Genomic DNA, 22,801 nt, shown 5'->3' with positions numbered 1-22,801 from the left:
ATCTTCTCAATGTGACACTTAACTGTTCTTGTGTGACTGCATATGGTGATGACCTTGCCACATAAACATGCTGAAACATTTTTCAATCACTGTGGTCATAACCATAACATTCATTTCACACGTCATTCATTGAGCACAGATTAATGAAGCATTTCATTATATTATAATTATTATAAGTAGCAATAAACAAACATTTATTTAATGATTATCTAGCTTGTAAGTTGCAGAGGAGTTCATATTTGATTTAGGAAATCATTTTTGATTTAGCAACTGATCCGAGCTGGAGTGTTCCTTTTATGGAGACATGAAGACCTGAAAGATTGGACCTTGAGGAGAGAATGTTATTGTTGACATTTCGTTATCTGTGTTCAGAGCTGCAGGCTCCGAGCTGATGGGATGAAGGCAGGCCAATTAAAAGGGAACACGTGCAGTCTTGTGTCTCCTTTTTGACCAGATGTTGAATGGTCAAACTGTACCTAAAAACTGACCATTGCTAGACGTTACACATGTGACCTCACTCTTGAGGTGACATTTTCAGAACAAGTAAGTTTTCCCTCTAAAGGGTTGGTAGCACAATTGTTTCTCAGAAAGATGTTCGAATCCTGGCTGTGACCTTTCTGCATTGAGTTAGCCTGTTCTCCCTATGAGTTTCCACCAATAGTTACCTCTCTAGCAGACCAGAAACCTATATGTTGGGCTAATAACTAGCTTAAGTTGTGTGTGAGAATGTGGTTGTGCATCCTGCATTGCCTTGTAGGTGTCAGAGTCCAAGCCCCCAGGCCGGGCACTCCCAGCTGACCGGCTTCTGTCTCGGACCATTACCCAGCATGCCCCTCGCGGGGATTCCCTCCACGTTGCACCTGCGTCATCCATGTCTATATATGGAAGACGCCACACCGGCTCTTCACTCAGTCATCCTTCCACCGTGTTCTATGATCAGAGTATTCAGAAGCTAAGACAGTTAAACCTCCACCTTTCTAACTCAGACCTCATCCTTCCGTCAGCCTTTTCAGCACCGCTTGCAGCCAGCAGTCTCTAATAAAGCTCTTACTCCCGAACCCAGTCTTCGAGTCTGACAGTAGGTTGTCGGTCTGTGTGTGTGTGTGTGTGTGTGTGTGTGTTGTGTTCTATGAGAGAGCACTATGGCGCTCACCTGGCTGCACACCTGCTGGTCATCCATCTCATCCGACAGGAGAATAAGAGCAGCTGGACGCCTGTCACTTACTGCAGGAGTGTTAATTTCAGGGATGAATCCCTGAAATTCCACTATCTACCTCTACAGAAAACCATCTCCATCTCCACTTTTTCTGGATTATTCTGTCTCATTTGTTCACCCCCCCCCCCCCCCCCATGACAAACCATAAGGTACTCACCCTCCTTTTCTTCACATACCCACCTGTTTCTCACCATTACTCACCTCTTAGCATCATCTCAGTGCTTCTGGTGACTGAGCCCAAATGTAATTTGGGCAGATTACCTGACCTGTTTAATATGACCAACTTTTGTTTAAGTCATATGTACTTACACACTCTGAGCAGCAGAGGCAGTCATCTTTTTGTGTTGCTGTAAGTGACACAAAAACAAAAGCTCATCACCATCATCAAAAAGGAGAGATGCGCATGCGCTGATGGCCGATTACCGGACACAGCAGCGTTTGAAGCTGATGGCAGCTCGTTAGCAATCATTCACAAACAATTCAGATGCATTTTTGCCTAATTTAAAAACTGACAACGCAAAAAAATAATCTGGTAAGTATAACTCGCTCAATCTGGAGGTAAGTGAAGAAAATTTAGAAAGTTTACAGAACTTTATTGACGGAGTTTTCGAGTTATTTGTTATGGGTCCGAAGAAATCAGCAGGTGAACCTGAAACACCTGGGACGAAGCGGAGCCGCCCTCAGGACTCGCCTGAGGCCTCATCTCCCCGGAAGGACATATTGGAATTATTAGAATCCATAGATAAACGGCTTCTGGGATTTGAGGGACGTCTTCATCTGCTTGAGGTTCTGCACCAGGAGTTTCAGAACCTCCGCCAGTCCCTGGAATTCAGCCAGGAGCAGGTGGAGCGGCTCGCTGCTGAGAACGCGTCTCTGCGGGAGTCCGTTTCTTCCCTGGAGGAGGGAATGACGCGGATCACCCAGGACAACAAAACTCTGAAGGAGACGGTTTTGGACCTTCAGGCCCGTAGCATGAGGGATAATTTGGTGTTTGCAGGTCTGTCGGAGGAGGTGGGAGGGGCCGAGGACTGCGAACGCACTGTTAAACACTTTCTCCAGACCCAAATGAAGATACCCGAAGAAACGGTAAAAAACATCACCTTCGACCGAGTACATCGCCTTGGAGCTAAAAGAGGGGACAGCAGACGACCTCGTCCCATCGTGGCTAAATTTGAACATTTTAAGCAGAAGGATCTGGTTAAAAGTCACGGAAGAGAGCTCAAAGGCAAAGACTTCAGCGTTAATGACCAGTTTCCTAAGGAAATCCTGGATCGGCGCAGAGTTCTCTTTCCGCTGCGTAAAAAGTTTATCCAAGATGGGAAGAGAGCTGTCATCTCAGTGGATAAGCTTTATGTGGATAATAAACTTTACAAGGAGCGAGGAGTGACAGACTGGCTGTATTAGCCCAACATCAGGTCAGACCTTTATTTTTCTTATCAGATTCACTGGGTTTGAGCACGTCAGTAATAAACAGCTGCTAGATCCGTGTTTTAGATGATGAGTTCACCTGTTCATCATCACCTCACACCCCATCACCTTTTCTTTTTAGTTCTTTCTTCTTTTTTAACCTGTTTCTGTATTTTCCTTTCCTCTTTTTATCTGCTTCTTTACACCTGTATGGCACAACCACACAACTTTCCAACACTGCGTCAGACTCCACACACACACACACACGCACACGCACGCACACACACAGACACACACATGCACACACAGACCCACACACACACACACACAGGAACACGCACACACACACACACACACACACACACACACACACACACACACACATGGATATATTTAAGTCACAACACAATATCATAATTTATGCGTCAAATAATACAACCACAAACACTGTTGAATCCTTATTATTATTTACTTTTCTGTTATTTATTAACATACTATTTTATACATTTAGATACTTATTCCATCTTATTCACATGAAGGCGTCATATTTTAGCTACTCACACACACATCTATGGGTGCACTAAGATTTGTCTCATGGAACGTACATGGAACTGGCTCAAGAGATAAAAGATTAAAGATTTTTGATCAGTTAAAAAGAATGCAAGCAGACGTAATATTATTACAGGAGACTCATAGATCTGCCACATCGGCAGATGAACTTAAAACACCTGAGTTTCCCAGCATGTTCTCTGCCTGCTATAACTCTAGGCAAAGAGGGGTAGCTATTTTAATACACAAAAACATCAATTTCACAGTACTGGACACAGTTTCTGATCCAGAAGGTAGATTTATAATGTTAAAAATAACTATACAGAACCAACGCTTATGTATTGTGAGCATATACTGTCCAAATATTGATGACCCTCCATTCTTTCATAATTTTTTCTCTGTACTCTCCGAACACTTGGACTGTCCACTTATACTTGGAGGTGATTTTAATCTTTGGATGCATTCCTTAGACAGGCTCAGTACAGCTGGGACTCGGCGCAATTGGCAATCCACTTATATAGTTAAACAGTACATGAGTGATTATGGGCTTTGTGATGCATGGCGATCTCTTCATCCTAACCGTAGAGAGTATACTTTTTTCTCACACGTCCATCACTCTCATTCACGTTTGGATTATTTTCTAGTCAGCAGCTCATTGCTGGCTGACATTTCAGACACTGAGATACACCCTATTGTTGTCAGCGACCATGCTCCGGTTTCTTTAACTCTAGTAAACAAGAAAGCAATCCCACCAAGCAAAAACTGGAGGTTTAATACATCACTGCTTAAAGATGAAGGTTTTATAGAATTTTTTAAAAAGGAGTGGGCTTTATATTTAGAACATAATGACCTGCCTGGAACATCAGCATCTATTCTCTGGGAGGCAGGAAAGGCAGTGATGAGAGGTAAAATAATCTCTTTCTCATCACATAAGAAAAAAACAGAAAATAAACGTATCCAGGAGTTAGAAGAAATCATTAAGTCTTTAGAGACATCCACAGAAGAAGAGTTACTGAGCAAATTACGTAAAGCTAAATTAGAACTTCATGGAATTATTGACAAAAAAACACAATTTTTAGCACAAAGACTACGAATAGAAAACTTTGAACATAGTAATAAATCCGGTAAATTTCTGGCCAGCCAATTAAAAATTAATAAAGAGAAAACTACCATATCTGCTGTTAAAGACTCAACTGGGAATATAGTTTATGACCCTGAAAGAATAAACAACACTTTCAGAGACTTTTACCAAACTTTGTACTCACCACAGATAAACCCATCAGATGACGAGATCGATGAGTTCCTTGATAGGATAACACTTCCTAAATTAACAGACAGCCAAGTTGCAGTCCTGGACTCGCCACTAACATCAGCAGAGCTCCAGGAAGCCCTTAAATCCATGACTAATGGGAAAGCTCCAGGTCCAGACGGGTTCCCAGCAGAGTTCTACAAAGAATTCTGGACCATTTTGGCTCCAACATTTTTCAGAATGGTGAGGGAAATCGAAGAGAGCGGCAGATTACAGCCAAACATGAACTCAGCCAATATTAGTCTCTTGTTAAAACCAGGCAAAGACCCAGCATTTCCAACCAGCTATCGCCCAATTTCTCTTATTAATGTTGATCTCAAAATAATTTGTAAAGCCCTGGCAAAAAGATTAGAGAAGGTAACCCCCTTCTTAATACACCCTGACCAAACTGGTTTCATAAAGGGTAGACAGTCGTCCACTAATTCGCGTAGATTACTTAATTTGATAGATTTCTCTTACAGTAGAAACATAGAAACTAGTATATTATCCCTAGATGCAGAAAAGGCTTTTGATAGAGTTAACTGGAAGTTCTTATTTGCAACTTTACATAAATTTGGTTTTGGGAACTTCTTCATAAACTGGCTACAAACATTATACAGTTCGCCAATTGCACGTGTTAGGACGAACGACCAAATATCAGCTAGCTTCTGTCTTCAGAGGGGGACCAGGCAGGGATGCCCACTCTCCCCCTCACTGTTTGCTATCTTTATCGAACCACTAGCAGCAGCAATTAGGCAAACAACAGGTATTAAAGGGATAAAGTGTAATAAAATAGAACATAAGATCAGTCTTTATGCAGATGATGTTTTACTCTTCCTCCAGAATTCTCAATCGTCTCTGTCTCATTCAATAGAACTGATAAACTCTTTTTCAAAAGTTTCAGATTACTCTATAAACTGGTTAAAATCAACAGTTCTACCAATTAATTTCTCTTTTGTCAATTTACTTAATACTCAACTGGAGTCAGGTAATATCACATACCTGGGAATTAATGTCTCTCCCAAGTTAGCAGATCTAACCAAATTAAACTACATCCCACTTTTAAAGAAAGTGGAGGATGATCTTGCTAGATGGAAATCCTTACCAATATCACTGATGGGAAGAGTTGCTACAATTAAAATGATGGTCTTACCCAGAATAAATTACTTATTTTCAATGATCCCAAACAAACCACCAGCTGACTGGTTTAGATCTCTGGACTCCTCAATTACCAAATTCCTCTGGCAGGATAAACCTCCACGAATTAGCTTAAAAACGCTTCAGAAGAGCAAAGACAGAGGAGGACTGGATCTACCCAACTTTTATTATTATTTTTTAGCCAACAGGCTGCAATATATACCAAGATGGTTGCAAGATAACCCATTAGACGAGTCCTGGTTAGATATAGAACAGAAACTTTGCAATACGATAGAGCTTTCAGACTTACCATTTATTAGCTCAAGCGTAAGAAAACATGAAAGCTTCAAAAGTATTAGTATCAGCACTTCTCTGACAGCATGGTGGGAGTATCTTAAAATGACAGAGTCTTCACTAGTACCATGCAGACGCACACCTATCTGGAATAATCCTGATATTTTGCAAAATAATAAAATGATGAACCTTCTGGACTGGAAAAATAAAGGAATCCTATACCTGGAAAACATATATGAAGGATTGGACTTCATCCCATTTAATAGAATAGTCTCCCAATTTGGAATAGAAAAGAATAGCTTTTTAGAATACCACCAAATCAAATCTGTAGTCAAACAAAAATTTAAGCTCAATAAAATAGAATTACAAACCCCGCCAAGGGTTTTAGACTTCTGCAATCTCAAACCCCCTAAACTACTGTCTAAAGTATATAAGACACTGTCCAAAATAGACGATAGAATAGCAATCCCTATTGAAAAATGGGAGGTGGATCTATCAGTCAGCTTTGACCAGAACTTCTGGTCCCAAACTTGTTTAAAAACTTTTAAAATGATCAGACACCCCAATTTACAATTAATTCAGTACAAAGTTCTACACAGAGTACACTATACAGGTCATCGGATGTTCAAGATGGGGTTTGTGTCGTCTGACATCTGTACACACTGCACAAACAACATTCCTGACAATTACGTTCATGCACTGTGGTCCTGTCCACCTGTCCAGGAATTTTGGGGTAGAGTATGTGAAGACCTGTCAAAGTCTCTGAAATGTCATATCCCAATCACCCCCTCTCTTTGTTTACTGGGAAACCTGGATGATGTCCCGATTGAAAAATCTTTGGTTCACGTGGTTCTGACTGCCATATGCATCGCTAAGAAAACTATCCTCTTGAATTGGAAAAATAGAGAAAATCTCTGCATTAACCAGTATAGAAATCTTTTGTTAGATCATATTGCACTTGATTTAGCCTCTGCTTCCACTTCAAATAAATCTCTCTGGGCTCCTTTGATCGGTTCCATCACATAGCGGTGATGGGGGGCCGTTGATGATGTCCTGCGGGATGATGTGGGTGGGGGGGTGGAGGGTCTGAGTTTGGAGTATCTGGATGTTCCCTGGGGATGGGTTCACTGGGGATGCCTGGCACTGGGGGGCCGTTCCCCCCCTCTGGAGGTGCTTGGGTTGCCTCGGGGGGTGTACTGCTGGCGGTTGTGAGTGGAGCCCCTTGGAGGTCTTGGCGGCGGCCATGGGTCACTGCCTGGCGGCTGCATTGCCCCTGGGTGGGTCTGGGTGGGGGCCTGGGGGCTCGGGGTGTTGGGGTGGCCGGCCCCGTGTGGGGATCTGGGCTGGGCCTTGGTGGTCGGATCCCTACATGTACGCTGCCGGGAAGAAGGCAGGAATACGCAGAAGTACCTGGCCCGGGTTCGGGGGCGTAGGGCAGGCCCTGGCTCCTCTGTTGTCCCATCACAGGGGAGGGGGAGGTCCAGGAGGGGGAGGACCCAACCTTACCTGGATGTCTTATGTCTTATATATTCTGGAAGTTGTGCAAATGCAGGGATGGGCATAGATATTCTGCTGGGGTGGGGCTGGGTCGGCTCCCTCGGGCTCTGTGGGGCTCTGTGATGCTGCTGCTTTGGGCCCTGGCAGGATGGGCTGGGGTCTCCATGCCCTGGGCGGCGGTATGACAACGGAGGTGCCTATTGGGGTCAGTGGGGGAGCTGGCTCCCTGGAGGGCTAAGCCCTACCAGCCATTCCTCCCCATCCCCGTTTATTTCTCTCCTCCTGCTCCCTCACATCATCACACAAACATGCACATAGGACCTTGGGGGGTGGACAAGTCGAGGAGTGTGGGTATGGACCCCATTTCCGCATTCCTGTGGCTTCCTGCCCCCCAATTTTATTTGCACCTTATGCACTTCCACCGACGACATTCCACGCAAACATACACTTAGGGCCTTGGGAGTGAGCACATTCAACGGCACTTGGCAGGGGGAGTTCTCAGCCTCCTCCCGAGTGCCGGTGCCCACTTCGAATTTTAAACTGCATTTAGACACCAAGGGCTGTGGGTGCAAGTAGGGTGGTGCAGTGGCATCAGCTGGCATAGGCCAGAAAATGCCCGCACTGCCCGCTCACCACAGCAATAGAATACACCTCATTAACACACAACACTATGTTGGAGCAGGTGGAGGGAGACCAGGGGGTCTTAGCACACCTCTGTTGTTGCTTGGCTGCCTGGGGCTGGAGACTAGGAGGGAGATCTGGCCGTCTGGTTGGGGTCTGGGGTGGTGGGTTGCTGTGCTCGGCGGTGGGCGGGGGAGCCTGCTCATCAGCACCCCAGCAGAAAGGGTCAAACTCTGGTAACCGGTGGTGGTTGTACCCCATGTGCAGCATTACCGGGACCAGAGTGAATAGGGTGTGTATGGGGAGCATGAATGGGTGTCCGGCGTGTATTTTTGTAAGTCTTTGGTTGTATGTGCATGTGTGAGCATGAGGGAGGGAGTGTGTGACTGTGTTTGTGTATGACTGTATATGTCAGGTGGGGCCTTTGACTCCTCCCTTCTCCTGGGACCTCCTTTGATGATATAGATCTTCGTCTCCCCTCCCCCCTGTCACACCTGGTGTGGGTGTGATGCCTTGGTCTGCCTGAGTGTTCGTGGCTCCCGGGTCAGGGAGTTTAAGATTTTTGGCATCTGCCTGATCAATCCCGGTGGCGGCCTGGGGGGGTCTGGGTCCCTGGGCTCTGCTGGGTCCCCGGCGGGGGTGGTCGCCCCTGGGTCCCGGGTCGCTGGGTCCCGGACTCGGCCGGCTAGGGGGTGGGAGGCTGCGGGCAGGCCTGAGGACTTGCCGCTGATATCTCCCGGGGCTCTGCCGGCTGCTGGTTGTGGCCCCCCGGGGCGATCCTCTGTGCCTCTCGAGGGGGGCGGGGGCCTTTCTGGTTGCGGGCTCCTTGGGGTTCCTGTGTTCTGGGGCAGCGCCTGGATCTCTGGGACTTGGAGCTCCCCCCCGTCTCCTACGCGTCTTTGGGGGGCAGATCTGTGGTCCCTCACACTCTCTATTGGACGCTCCTATAGATAAACCTTACATAAACAAGCGCGTGTACACACACAGGTGCTCACATGGTGCTCTCATAAGTATGGGCTTGGGCACGTTCAACACATGTCTTAAGACTATGGTGGGCACTCAATGCACTGTGGTATATTATCGTGTGACTGTTTAGTTAAACAATGATTGATTATATATTTCTTCATCAAGTTGACGCAGTGATAGCTTGATTTTGTTATATTGGTGTTGTGTCCCATTTTTTTGTTATGTTTTGCTTTTTTCTCGTCTCATTTTGCAGGTCTAGAAGCAGACTCTTGTTCATTATTGTTTATTTTTGTTGAATCCCCCCCCCCCCACCTAACCCCCTCTCTCCCCACCTTTTCTCTTTTCCTTTCTCTTTCACCTCTGTCTCCGTGTCTGGTCGAAATTACAAAGCATTCAAAAACAATAACAATAAAGTTTTAAATATCAGGTGCGACATTAAAAGCAGACTCTTTGATGCTCCACCTGAGACATTAAAAGCAGATGCTCTGATGCTCCACCTGAGAGTAAAACTGTAAGGCTTGTTACCAGCATTCAGACATCAATTCTGCTTGCTTCACAGCCAGACAGGACACGTTAAAAAAAAAAAAAAAAAAAAAAAAAAAAAAAGCTCACACAGATTCTCTACCTCCTAACACACACACACACATGCACGCACACACACACACACACACACACACACACACACACACACTCCACCATTACATAGCAACGGCATGTAATCATTTGAGATGACTCATCCCTCTCAGATCCATCCCCTCTTGTTCCTCACCTTTGACTCACTACCCCTGCTCCGGTGACACATTTCAGCTTAATGGTATTTTTTTACAGAGCTTTCACTTCTACACTGATGTCCACAGCAGAGGAAGATAGGTAGGAGAAATGAGGTGAAGTTAAATACCGGCCAAAGCAAGCAGCCAGAAACATTTTAAATAGTGAGATAATACGAATGCTGAAGGTTAGACAAGGGCAAAAGAACACGTGTATAAAGGGAAGAAAAAAGATCATGCTACTAAAAAACAAAGCTAAAACGCTACAGCTTTTACACTGCAGCTGTACATGTATTCAACTGGATGAAAAACTCCATTTTTTCTACATGGGGCTGCGGTTAGAATGAGGTTTCATGAACCCTTTTGGATTTAAATTCCACTCTCTGATGTCTTAGGCCTAGTCCACATGTAGCCGGGTTTTTTTAAAAACGAACATCCGCCCCTCCAAAAACTTGCATCCACACCACCTCGTTTAAAAAAAAAACTCTGTCCACACCATCCACACGTACCCGGACACATACGTAGTTAAGGACATGCCAGACCTGTAGGCGGCAGTACTTGGAGAAGCCAGGTGCCAGGCAATAGCCGTTCTTAACCTCGTCCTTCGTCTGTGGTCTTCTGCAAGGAGCAGTAATTCCGCTTGCAAAAACAAACAAGCAAAAAGCGCTTGGACAATTGATAATGCGAGCGCAGCTTTGAGGGCATCCATGCTGTCGGCTAGTGTAAACACAGGTCGCACACGTGATGTCAGCATTTTTTTGTCGTGGAAAGTGACGTTGCGGACCTTAAAACTCCGGTTTTGTCTGTCCACACGCAGACACCCAAACCGGAGAAAACGCAGATCTTCACTTTGGCCGGAGTTTTTAAAAAGATCTGTTTTCATGCGGAAAAACTCCATTTTCGTGTGGATGACAGGCCAAAACGTAGAAAAATATCTACGTTTTGGCAGATCCCCGGCTACGTGTGGACAGGGCCTTATTCCCCATCTGTTTCATCAGTCATTTCATTTCCTTTCCCTCTTTGTTTTGGTTGTAGCTCCTCTCCTCTTCGGAGAACAGCTTGTCCATTTAATATTTGTACGCACGTGCTGTTAAGTATGAGAACAGAGGCTGTAACTGAGGCGGTATAGCTTCCACTGTTTTTAACGATTGCCATCATTCAAACAAGAGGACTCCGGGTCGAATCAAGCAGCTAATGGAGGAGACTCTCGTGAGCCAGAGACACTGGAAGCTCTAGCTCGGAGCAACGGCCTGCAGGTACTGATACATATTCATCACAAATGAAAAAAACTCATTCAGACATGGTATAAAACGAGAGCAAACCACTTACATCTCTGTGTAAAGCTGGAGAGTCTGTAAAAGCTTTTGAGAGGAAATGTCAGCGTATCAACGCACTGCGAGGGTAATTAGTAAAGTTTTGTGGTGAAGAAACAATTGAAAGTTTGCTGCAAGCGACAGAGTGGCGTGTTTGTGAATAAATGTTTTGTACTCAGGTTTATATTTCAGTTATTTCAGAGAGGGGTGTCAACTTTCAAAGCCACCGACTGATGAAACCCAGGCGGACTTTGTAAACTTTACTCTCTCTTAAATTAATAGATCTGGGAAGCTGGAATTCTTCAACAGGTTACAAACACTTAAAGAGCACATATGTGGAAGATTGCTCTGCATTACATAGTTTTACAGTTTCTCTGTCCTCCTGGTTGAAAATGAAATTACAACTTTCATAAATAACCCTGCAGCTGCCTGCTGTAGCTAGCACAAACAACGAGGGAACACTAATGAGCCAAGTTTTACTAAATACGCCACAAAGTAAATATTTATTTTCCACACTGTTGGAAAATAAATATTATTACTTACAAGTCCAGTAGCAACAAAACAAGGTCACCATTAGCTCATGAGTTCATAGCTTCCTTTAGCTCCCTCAAACTGGCGTAGGCTGCATCGATGTTCACTCTGGTTTTAGCTCTTTGCTCCATCTCCAAAGACATTAATCTCTTTTGTTTCCAGGGAATGACAACTACAAAACAAACTTTCATCTTCTTCCTCTTGTGTTTTTTGTTGATTGTCAGCAAACCAAGCAAGCCATTAAGTAAAGAGCGCCCCCTAGGACACTTACCCGCTCCACAAAACTATTGAGTGCTGTTTCTGGTCAGCAGAAGGCTGAAGAGTGGTGCAAAAAATGAAACTGGTCAAGCTTCCAACTCAAAAATCACTGAGATCAATGTTAAAGCTCTAACTTTAAAAGGCAACTAATTAGTGTTACTTCAAGGGACCCCAGTTCAAAATCCTCAGCGTCAGCAACTTTATCAGGGAATTTGACAGAAGGATGCAACACAGGTTTTAAAATGGTAAATGGCCTGTATTTGTATAGCGCCTTCTTAGGGTTCTACGCCCCACCAAGGCACTTCGCAGCACAATCAGTCATTCACCCATTCACACACATAATCACACGCTGGTGGGAATGAGCTTTGATGTAGCCACAGCTGCCCTGAGGCGCAGCGAGAGAAGTGAGGACTGATGAATACAGGCACCACCGGTCCTTCCAACCATCATCAGCAGGCAATGAAGGGTAAGTGTCTTGCCCAAGGACACAATAGCAGCATTCTCTGGTCAGAGCCAGGATCGAACCTGCAACCTTTCAATTACTGGACAACCTGCACTACCTCCTGAGCTACTGCTGTCCCTTTTATTTTGAAATACACCAAAAGCACCTCGCTGCCACACATCTCACCTCCTAAGTGGCTCATGTAATTTCTACAACTTTATGAAGGTTTGCATGAGGCGTCGGGAAAAAGTAGAAACCACACGGAAAGATTCCACAGCTCCACATCCGGGTCTGTACCGCAGTCAGTGTGGATGCTTCGACTGAACTCAATGATTTTTGGTCTTTGTGGATTCCAAACCCTATCTGTTCCACACGCAATAAAAATGAGGTTTTACAATGATCCAAAAATGTGAAAGCTTGAACTGTTGCTCGTTTCTGGTGTAAATACCATCCCCCCAAAAAATCTTTGTCCAAGCTTGGGCGGCAAGCTCATTGCATTAGACTTTATTGATATTTACACCATTAAAGCAAGAGCAATAGTAAAAACCCTTGTTTTCATGTGGTGATAAATAGAAGCCAAGGTGCAGGTGAATCAGCAGTCAGAGGAACCAAAAACATTAAAGGAAGTGCTTAAATTTTGGACACAAACATAAAAACCAGAAATGCTGCTGGATTGAAACCAGGAGGATCGGATGAACCTGAATGAACAGGGGCCCGTTTAAACTAAAGAATCTAAAGTAACAGAACCAAGTGGATTATTATGGCACTAATATTGTTGCTGCCTTCAGTGAAAGGACATTAAACAGTGACATTAAACAGTGAATACATATTAAAATGTCTATCTAAAAATGTTTACTTGTATTTAAACTGAATTTACCTAAAATGCAGAATTTTCTGATATTTTTCAAACCGTTTTTTCTAAATAATATTTAATTTACCTCCTCAATCATATGATTACAGATAGTGTGTGGCTGCAAAAATTAGTCTTGATTAACTCCTGATTATTAAAGCAAAACATGATTTTAAGCATTTTTAAGAAAATTTTTAGTGAGTTTTTTTGAACATCTGGATGAATGGTGACATCCAGCCATCTCACGGCTGCTAGACCTAATTATAGGCGTTAAAGGTAACACCTGTTGTTTACGTGCTGCAGCCATTTCAGGAGCGATCTGGCAATAGATGTGAAATATAAAAACAAAAACAAAATAACAAATTTTTTCTGTTCTCCAAGTAAAAAGGGAGTAAGCATTAACACAATCCCAACATCAATATGAATGCATCGGGCCAGAAGTCAGCAAATCAAAGGTCCAATGTGCAAACGCTCAGAACTAAGTCTGGGTTGTCTTATAGGACATGCATTTATTAAGTTTGGATTAATTCTTCATTTTCCTGGTTTTTCAATTCATCAACATCATGCATGTTGACCTGATGAATAAGAATCTGACTCTATTCTGTTTGAATGAAAAACACATTACAGAAAAGCATGCCATAGTGGCTCTACAAACGCAGCAGAAGCAGAATGTTTGGTGCTTTAGGCTGGACTTTTAAATGATCCAACCTGGAACAGGTGCAAGGCTAAATAAGGTAAACAAACACAAGACAGATGTTTTTGGCTGTGCTCTGTAATCCGTTTGGGTTTACACGGAAACTTTACCACAAAGTGAATTCAGATGTCATTTAAAGCCGAAAGGACACTGTGCGACTTTTTGACTTTTTAGAGCCGATTTACCCTTAGTCCGAGACAGGGGCGGCGTTAGGCCCGGCTACTTGGGCTGAAGCCCCGGATGTTTCATAGAAAGCCCCGGATCTAAATCGCGGAAGTAACCTGCAGTACCAAAGTCCAACAGAGAGGGAGCAGCTGGCAGTAGTCTGTATACAGCCTGCCTGAGCCTCCACCAGTGAAGAAGAAGCCCTTCAGCAGCCGGCTTCTTCTAAACTCTCTGCCTGAAACGCATGAGTGAAGATGGACATAAGGACGTTTTTTTAGACCAAAAGTACGGCGACAGAACCCCAGCTTTGATGAGACTGGTGCTGACTCAGGTTTGTGAGTCTTATTTGAAAATATTTGTTGTGCTGCTGGTTTGCCTAAAGTTAGCTTACTATCAGGTAACGTTGATGGAGAAAGAAAGGGAATATTTACCATCATCTCACACTAAACACTAACAGGAACAATACTCTGCCCTGAAATTGCTCAATATGTAGCTTCAGATTAAAAATTATGTGGTACAAGACATATATGATGTTGACTAGTGCGTGTCACGTGTGTGTGTGTTTGTGTGTGCGCGGGCATGTGTGTGCGTGTGTTAAGCCCCGGATGTTCTTCAGTCCTTAATCCGCCCCTGGTCCGAGAGTCTATGAGATTGGGGGCGAGTTTTGCGTAGGGTTACGAGCAATTAACACCTCATGATCAACTCCCTATCAGGAAACGTGAACTCTCCGAATTTCTGGCGTTTGATATTTTGCTCATCCCTTGTGAGGCTATCGCACTGTTTAAACAAGCCTGCAACTGTCTGCCGCCCAAAAAGTACCAGAACCGCTCACGGTGCATGTGCAAATGCATCAACACAGCTCGCCAGCTATTTCCTTATTAACACACATCGTTCATTTTTATTTAAACAATTTTGTTTTTGCACAAAATGAAAAGGTTTGTCAAGAAAGCGTGTTTATGTCAATTTAAACAGATGAAACGTTGATTTACTTTCTTTCTTTCTTTCTTTCTTTCTGTGTGTTCCCCTCCTACAGCAATCCCGAAGGACAACAGATACAATTTTTTAGGTCTGACGTGTTGCTACCAGACGTGCAGTGCAACCAGGCTGGCTGCATCAGAGAACTGGGTTGTACAGTGTGAGAACATGACTCGTAAGATTTGCTCTGCAAGGACGTCGTACAATTTGAAATGGAGCTGAATGCCACGAGTGAAAAAGTCGTACAGTGTCCGCCCGGCTTAAGCGTTTGTCTTACACCTTCTATGTGGCAATTAGCTGCTGTTATAGTGGACAGGTTCCTTTCCATCGGCAGCAAAGTGTAACGTTTTGGACGTGTCCCAGAGGCAAAGACACGCTAGCATTACATTTGAAGTCTGTTTTTTAAGCATTAAACTTCCAAACATCATTTAAAAAATTTACATTAGGCCAGACAGGAAGTCTAATGCCCGGAGCACACCAGCTGCGAAGTGCATCGAAGCCGATCGCTCACGGAATTCGCACACTGCCCGTTGCCCTTCTGTTCACATCAGGTGAGAATTGCTGTGTTTGTGTGTGTGTGTGTGTTCGTGCATGTGCGTGTGTGTGTGCGTGCATGTGCGTGAGTGTGTGTGTGTGTGTGAGTGTGTGTGTAACCAGTTTGCTCTGCTTGTTGATATCAGAAACTGCGCTAATCCTGCTGCTGTTTTGTAGACCAGTTCGGTTCTAAATGGGTAAGTAAATAATCTAGTGTTTGTGCTAGTCTAGAATGCTGTTGCAGTACTACTTTGAATTAAACGTATTTGTTTGTATTCACGTTCATCAAATTCATCTATTGCAGTAAAAACTTTAAAATTATGGAAAAGCAATGTTTCTCCGCAGGAGTGTGTGTGTGTGTGTGTGTGTGTGTGTTTGTTCATTTTCATCTTTCTAGTCAGTTTCAATACACAGAAATTATCACATTTATCAATCAGTGTTTATTTTGAAAAAAAAAATCCTTTATTTTGTTAACTTTACCAGCCTGCCTCTTCTGTTTTGGTTTGACTTCCTGCCAAAATTGACGTGGCTTGCTCACGGCTGACGAAAAAGCTAGAGCTCACGCCGAAACGATCGCTACACGGCGTGAACCTTAGTGGTGCTTCGCAGCTGATGTGACCGAGAGCGTCGGTTAACAATGGCGCCGATTAAAAGCGCTGGTCATTCCACGGCACATCGTTGCACTTCCGCATCTGGTATGTTCCGGGCGTAACACGAAAGCATTGTAAAACATCGGGAAACTTTCACAATAAAAGTCACATGCAGACAGACGTATGCCATTTCATGTGAAACCCCCGTAGCAGATGTAAACAGACACGTGGACACACACAGCTGTCTTTCTCCTTACTCTTTGTTATGTGGATAATAATGTATGGTGTAGCAATTCTCCTGTGATTTTGTGACCTTACTAGACCAGCTGTGTGGACCGCCTTTGCTTCCCTTTCATGTCAGAATCTCTACCGGTTGGAAGGAACCTCGCGGGTAAAACGCCTCTATTTCGTAACACGCCACTTTCACGTCCCGTGGAAAGCTGGTGATAATAAAGCTTTATCTGCCGGAGCACAGTTGAGGTTTGGTCCACAATACCAAATGATAAACAGTCAAGATCTTTAGATCACATGAAAACATCAAACTAACAAAACAAGTTGCATTATGTACAAAAATAAGTCAAATTATGTGGAATAACTAGATGTACCCTTTCTCTTTTTAGAAGAAGTCATATTAAGCAGGAGCCAGGTGCAGCTGATTAAATGCACTTGAGTGCTGTGTGATGCGAGTGCTTCTACAAAAATAGAGTTTTTCAGTGTTTTCAGCTAAAGTATATAAACATTATGCCAAGGGAGGAGGATATCAGCAGTCATCACAGGGAAAGAAAAGTTGTTGCTCATCAATCTGTGTAGACTGCAAGACCATTTGGAAGCTATCTTAAGTCCATCAATCTGTAGAGAAACATCCGTCACAAGTAGAAAACAAAGAAAACACTGTGTCATCCCTCTCTACAGACTGCACAGCAGCCCTGACAAGGTTTGTTAAGTTTTATCCAAGCAAATTTTAATGCTTCTGCAGCCTTGTTCAGCCGGTTGAATACCATTGACTTATTTAATGATGAACTCCCTTGCATGCTTTAGTCAGTAAAGTTACAGTACAACAAAACTTTCATCACAGCGTTTCCAAAACAAAAAGTTGTACATCTGATGTTAGACTGACAGAGTTTTGCAGTAACACCCTCATGTTAGTCTATCTTTAGAGAGATTGCTGAGAAAGATGTTTAGCAGAGATGATGAAGCTTGCAGGACTGTAAATGTTGAATAAGTGCAAAACATAATCCTCAAGTAAACCGGCAATTCTGAGAGGGTTGGACTCCGCTGTCAACTGCAATCAAAATCACCTTAATCAAACTTTTTGAAAAAGGATTGCATCAGTCCTTCTATTATGTAATCCATTTATGGTGGAAAATGAAGCAGGTAAGAATGTGTAAGTGGCTATGAGAGGAAATTTGTGGCAGAAAAAGGAACAAGAAGAAAAAGCTTTGTCATCTATTAAAATAGAACATTGTGGTTATACTCACATCTAATGTAGGGGGAACAGGTAATTTGACAGCTATAATTACCCCCCATTTTCTGCCGGCATTTAGCCGTCTATTACATAATTACTGGCATTAGTTTATTGGAAGTGGAGCTTAGAGCAATTCAGGATAATATTACAAAGAGTACCAGTTCTTTTTATCTAAAGTACGATCGGGTCGGGATACAATTCAACGATCGTACCGTGACTGCAGACGAGAACAGAGCTGATCTGAACATTTTACAGACGCTAAAACAGTGGAGATTCATGACCTGGAGTGATTCAAAAGACCGTATGAGTCCTGATTAAAGGAACTTCACGTGCTTGAATTTTTGGTGAATTTGAATAAAATTATTGGAAAAAGGGAAGAGTTGTTTAAAAATAATCTTTCTTGTTTGTGTTGATTTATGATAATTAGTGACTTGCAATAACCAAACAACTACAAATAGTTTGAGAGAGAAAATCAGATTAAAGGGTCATTTTACTCAAACCGTGCAAGAAACACAAACTTTCTCACATTTAGTAACACAACTGTGACATTTTGGGATTTGTTTCACTATGTTACATCATTAAACATAATTTGGCTACAAGGACGGTTGATGTTCATCGTCCTGTGAATGCCAGACAACTTCTATGGTAGACAAACATTCAAATGTTTTACAATAGTATAGTATAGTATAGTATAGTATAGTATAGTATAGTATAGTATAGTATAGTATAGTATTGTATTGTATTGTATGGTATGGTATGGTATGGTATGGTATGGTATGGTATGGTATAGTAGACTATAGTATGGTATAGTATAGTATAGTATAGTTTGGTATAGTATAGTACAGTATAGAATCGTATAGTATAGTATAGTATAGTATAGTATAGTATAGTTTAGTACAGTATAGTTTAGTATAGTATAGTTTGGTATGGTATGGTATAGTATAGTACATTATAGTATAGTACATTATAGTATAGTATAGTATGGTGTAGTATATTATATTACAGTATATTATAGTATAGTATAGTATAGTATAGTATAGTATAGTATACATTTATTTATAAAGGGACATTACCATCTAAGGAAAGATGTATTGCACCAGGTTATAGCAGATATGTTATTTTACCATCTGTAGTTGGGCAGGTTGAAGTTACAGTTATAAAACTAGATAAACTGAAAGTATAGATTATTATATGTCCACATCATTACAAAACATTTTCATTTTTCCATTTATTTCCATCTGTTTGCCTGGGGTCAGGTCATGGCTGCAGTGTTTGGATTTATTATTTGGTTATCCTGACTGTGCTTCAGGTAAATGGCATGTTGGAAGACCCACCCATAACCCATCTCCAATGTTCTAACTGAGGGAAGGAGGTTGTTGATCAACATTTCACAATACACAGCCTCATTCATCCTTTCCTTAATACAGAGCAGTCGTCCTGTTCTCTTTGCAGAAAAGCATCCCCAAAGCATCATGTTTCCACCCCCATGCTTCACAGTAGGGATGGTGTTCTTGGGATGTAACTCATCCTGTTTTCTTCCAAACACAATGAGAGGAGTTTAGACCAAAAAGTTCAATTTTGGTGTCATCTGTCGACATGACTTTCTCCCGTGCCTCCTCTGGATCATCCAGATCGTGATCGGCAAACTTCAGGTGGGTCTCAACATGTGATGATTTGAACAGGGGTAACTTCCTTGCAATACGTGATTTTAAACCATGACAGTGACCTTAGAAACTGACCTTCACATCATTGACCATCTCCTCCCATGTAGTTCTGGGCTGATGCCTCATCTTTCTTTTTCTCCATGAGGTGAGATCTTGCATGGAGCACCTGTCTGAGGAAGACTGACAGTCATCTGTAGCCTCTTCCATTTTCTACCAACAGCTGATCCATTTTCTAAACACTGCTCGACAATTGCCCCGCAGCATTTTTCAGCTTTGTGGAGATCCACAATTTTGTCTTTTGACAGCTTTGTGGACATGCCCATGGTAGTAGTTGTAGTCTGACTGACTGTGGGATGGACACGTGTCTTCAACAAGCTCAGACAGGTGCTACTTTTGAAGGCAGAGTAACAAGCCTTTGCGTACCAGGTGTTAAAAGACATATGTGCGGCAGTACAACACACACACACACACACACACACACACACACACACACACACACACACACACACACACACACACACACACACACACACACACACACACACAGTGGGAATGCATCTACAATGAGCATTTTAGACTCTTCCATGATTGAGAATTGGATGTTCAAATAGCTATGTTCCTCACTGTATTCTGGTGCAGCGGCATCATTTATGAAACTTAGCAGAAAATCCTTTTTTTGGGGGTGGGAGGCTGCAGGCGGGCCTGTGGGCTTGCCGCCAATATCTCCCGGGACTCTGCCGGCTGCTGGTTGTGGCCCCCCGGGGCAATCCTCTGCGCCTCTCGAGGGGGGCGGGGGCTTTTCTGGTCACAGTCTCCCTGGGGTTCCTGTGCTCTGGGACATCTCCTGGATCTCTGGGACTTGGAGTTCCCTCCGTCTCCTGCACATCTTTAGGGGGCAGATCTGTGGCCCCTCACACTCTCTATTGGACGCCCCTATAGAGAAACCTTACATAAACAAGCGCGTGTACACACACAGGTGCTCACATGCAGTCTTAAGGCTATGGTGGGCACTTAATGCACTGTGGTTTATTATCGTGCTTTTTTTCTTCTCTCTTTCTGCAGGTCTAGAAGCAGATTCTTGTTCATTATTGTTTATTTTTGTGGACCCCCCCCCCCCATTTTTTGTCTCTTCCTTTCTCTTTCACCTCTGTCTCCGTGTCTGGTTGGAATTAGAAAGCATTCAAAAACAATAACAATAAAGTATTAAGTATCAGGCGTAACATTAAAAGCAGACACTTTGATGCTCCATCTGAGAGTAAATATGTAAGGCTTGTTACCAGCATTCAGACATCAATTCTGTTTGCTTCACAGCCAGACAGGACACGGAAAAAAAAGAAGCTGAAAATCCTTACTAAAACCTCACTTAAAGGGAGACTAGGCAGTTTTGGTGTCCTTTTAGCTCCCCCTAGTGTCTGTTTAGTAGAACCAAAAGAATCTCCTTGCTATGCGTTCGTATTTGGCCTGGGTGACTTTTCATTAACCATATAAAGGGTCATTTTAGCTCATACTGGCTCAGGAAAATCGTTTAAAAATATGAAAAAGGTTGTATAATGTCTCTTTAAACTTAGCAAAAAAATATACTTACGCTAACTAATTTTCTGACCTGTAAAACTTGGCTTACACATGGCTGCACGCAGCTTCAGCTTTACTAATCACAGCTGTTCTGCAGTGCAGAGTTTTAGTTTGTACTTTGATCATCATTTCATTACCTCACCAGCCGCACTGTTAGGTTTCCCATCTCCAAAATGTCCCCACGCCAGGTCTAAACTCTGCCTAAAATTGTGCATATTTTTCCATAAATCAGAAAGTTTGCATAGAAAGTAACTTGTGCAGTTTTCAGAATCCATTTTGTGCATAAGCAAGCTTTATAAATGAGGCCCCTGAGCTGTAGCTATAAAATAACCTGAAATTTACAGAAGAAGAGTTAGAAAGTGACTCATGTGCTTAGAAAATGGGCTGCAGTAACCAAATATGGTCACAGGATGTCATTCTTATTTCATTTTTACATAATGCACCTTTAATGTTTCTGGTGCAGCAAGCGATTTTCTGTGTATCTCTCAAATGAAACGCTCTGGTGTGGACGAGACTATTTGCCCACAATGGACAGTTTTTGACTCTTATACTTGTTTGTAAATCAGCAGCCAGTTTTCACGGATTATCGCCTGCAAACTAGTGAAAAGTACTTTTATGAGATAAGAACGAAACAATACCACAAACCTGTCATTGTAAAGTGTTTATGTATGTTCCCATGGAAAAATGAAAAAAAAAAATCAAATAATAATAATAATCACAAGGAAATGTGCTCTATAGATGAAGTAGGCTTTTATTTAACTTGCAGAGAATCTCAACAGATGAGGTGAAAATATCCACTACCCATCAGAAATAAGTTCATGAAAGCACTGTGGAGTTTCAACTGAACAAATTTGATTAAGATTCATGTTTCGTATAGTTGTCAAAAAATTAAGGAAAATAAAAGCATGCAGATTGAAGTCCCTAATCATGTGGTTACACACTTCATAGATATTGACCGCTGTTTGGGGAAATGAGACCTGCCACCACCAGCTTCTTGCCAGACGTTCAGATGGACTTGTTAACCCTTTGATGCATGAATTATGAAATCTTCAACCCAGATTTTTTAAAACAATTTTTTCATTCATCTTTAGGTGTGAATGAAACTAATTTCAATAAATATTTTTTGTAACATTCAATAATTTACTAATAATTTATTACATGTCCACCTCAGTGGACAGCGTGCATTCTGAACATGAAATATGTTGGCTTGACTTACTGAAGTCCAAATGGAGAGGCTCACATGCAATAAAGTCATCAACAGCTGTGCTTAATAGAAAAAAAAAACAATTCTTAGTACCTGTCCACTGTAGTGACCATTATGCATCAAAGGGTTAAAGGGTTTCCTGTAACTTTAACCCTCCATGAGTCATTCAGAAGCCTGACCTGATTCCAGTCTCACTGCTAACAAGGTATCTGAATCCACATTAGATGGGCACAATGAAGCTGACGTTGCACAGACCAAGTTGTTGTCCTAGGATGACGTGTGTTCATTCCTGCAGCATCTTAATGCAGGTGGTAAACATTAATAATGTTTATCACCTGCTACAACGTCACTATTACTGTACGTGCAGCATAACATTTTCATGGTATGAAATGAGCTGAATCAGTCGTTGCTACTATGTTAGAGTTCCAGCTGTACTCCGACATGACGGCACCACGTTTCAGCTGGGATGAAAAGTGCAGTCATTACCTGCTGTTCAAAGCCTTCATCTCTTCCTCAAGACCAGCTAGGCTTTCTTTCATCTGCCGCCATCAGGCTGCCATTCAGGTTCCATCACCAGGCGTCGACACCTTGAGTGTCGACCCCAAGTCTGACATGCACAATGACGCATCACCCTGCTTTTAGAGTCAGGTCGCACTCAGCCTTACATAACTCACGTCTGTTAAAATGCCACTCTCTATCTGCCAGAGCCGAGATATGCAACCCCTAGAAGGCAAATAGATTCTGTCTCTGCTAAAAACAGCACAGATTCTTATTATGATTCTGCTTGGGGCACAAACTGAGC

The sequence above is a fragment of the Nothobranchius furzeri genome, chromosome 6 (genome assembly GCF_043380555.1).
Source record: "Nothobranchius furzeri strain GRZ-AD chromosome 6, NfurGRZ-RIMD1, whole genome shotgun sequence".
Taxonomy (NCBI): domain Eukaryota; kingdom Metazoa; phylum Chordata; class Actinopteri; order Cyprinodontiformes; family Nothobranchiidae; genus Nothobranchius; species Nothobranchius furzeri.
This window is presented reverse-complemented; position numbering follows the sequence as displayed.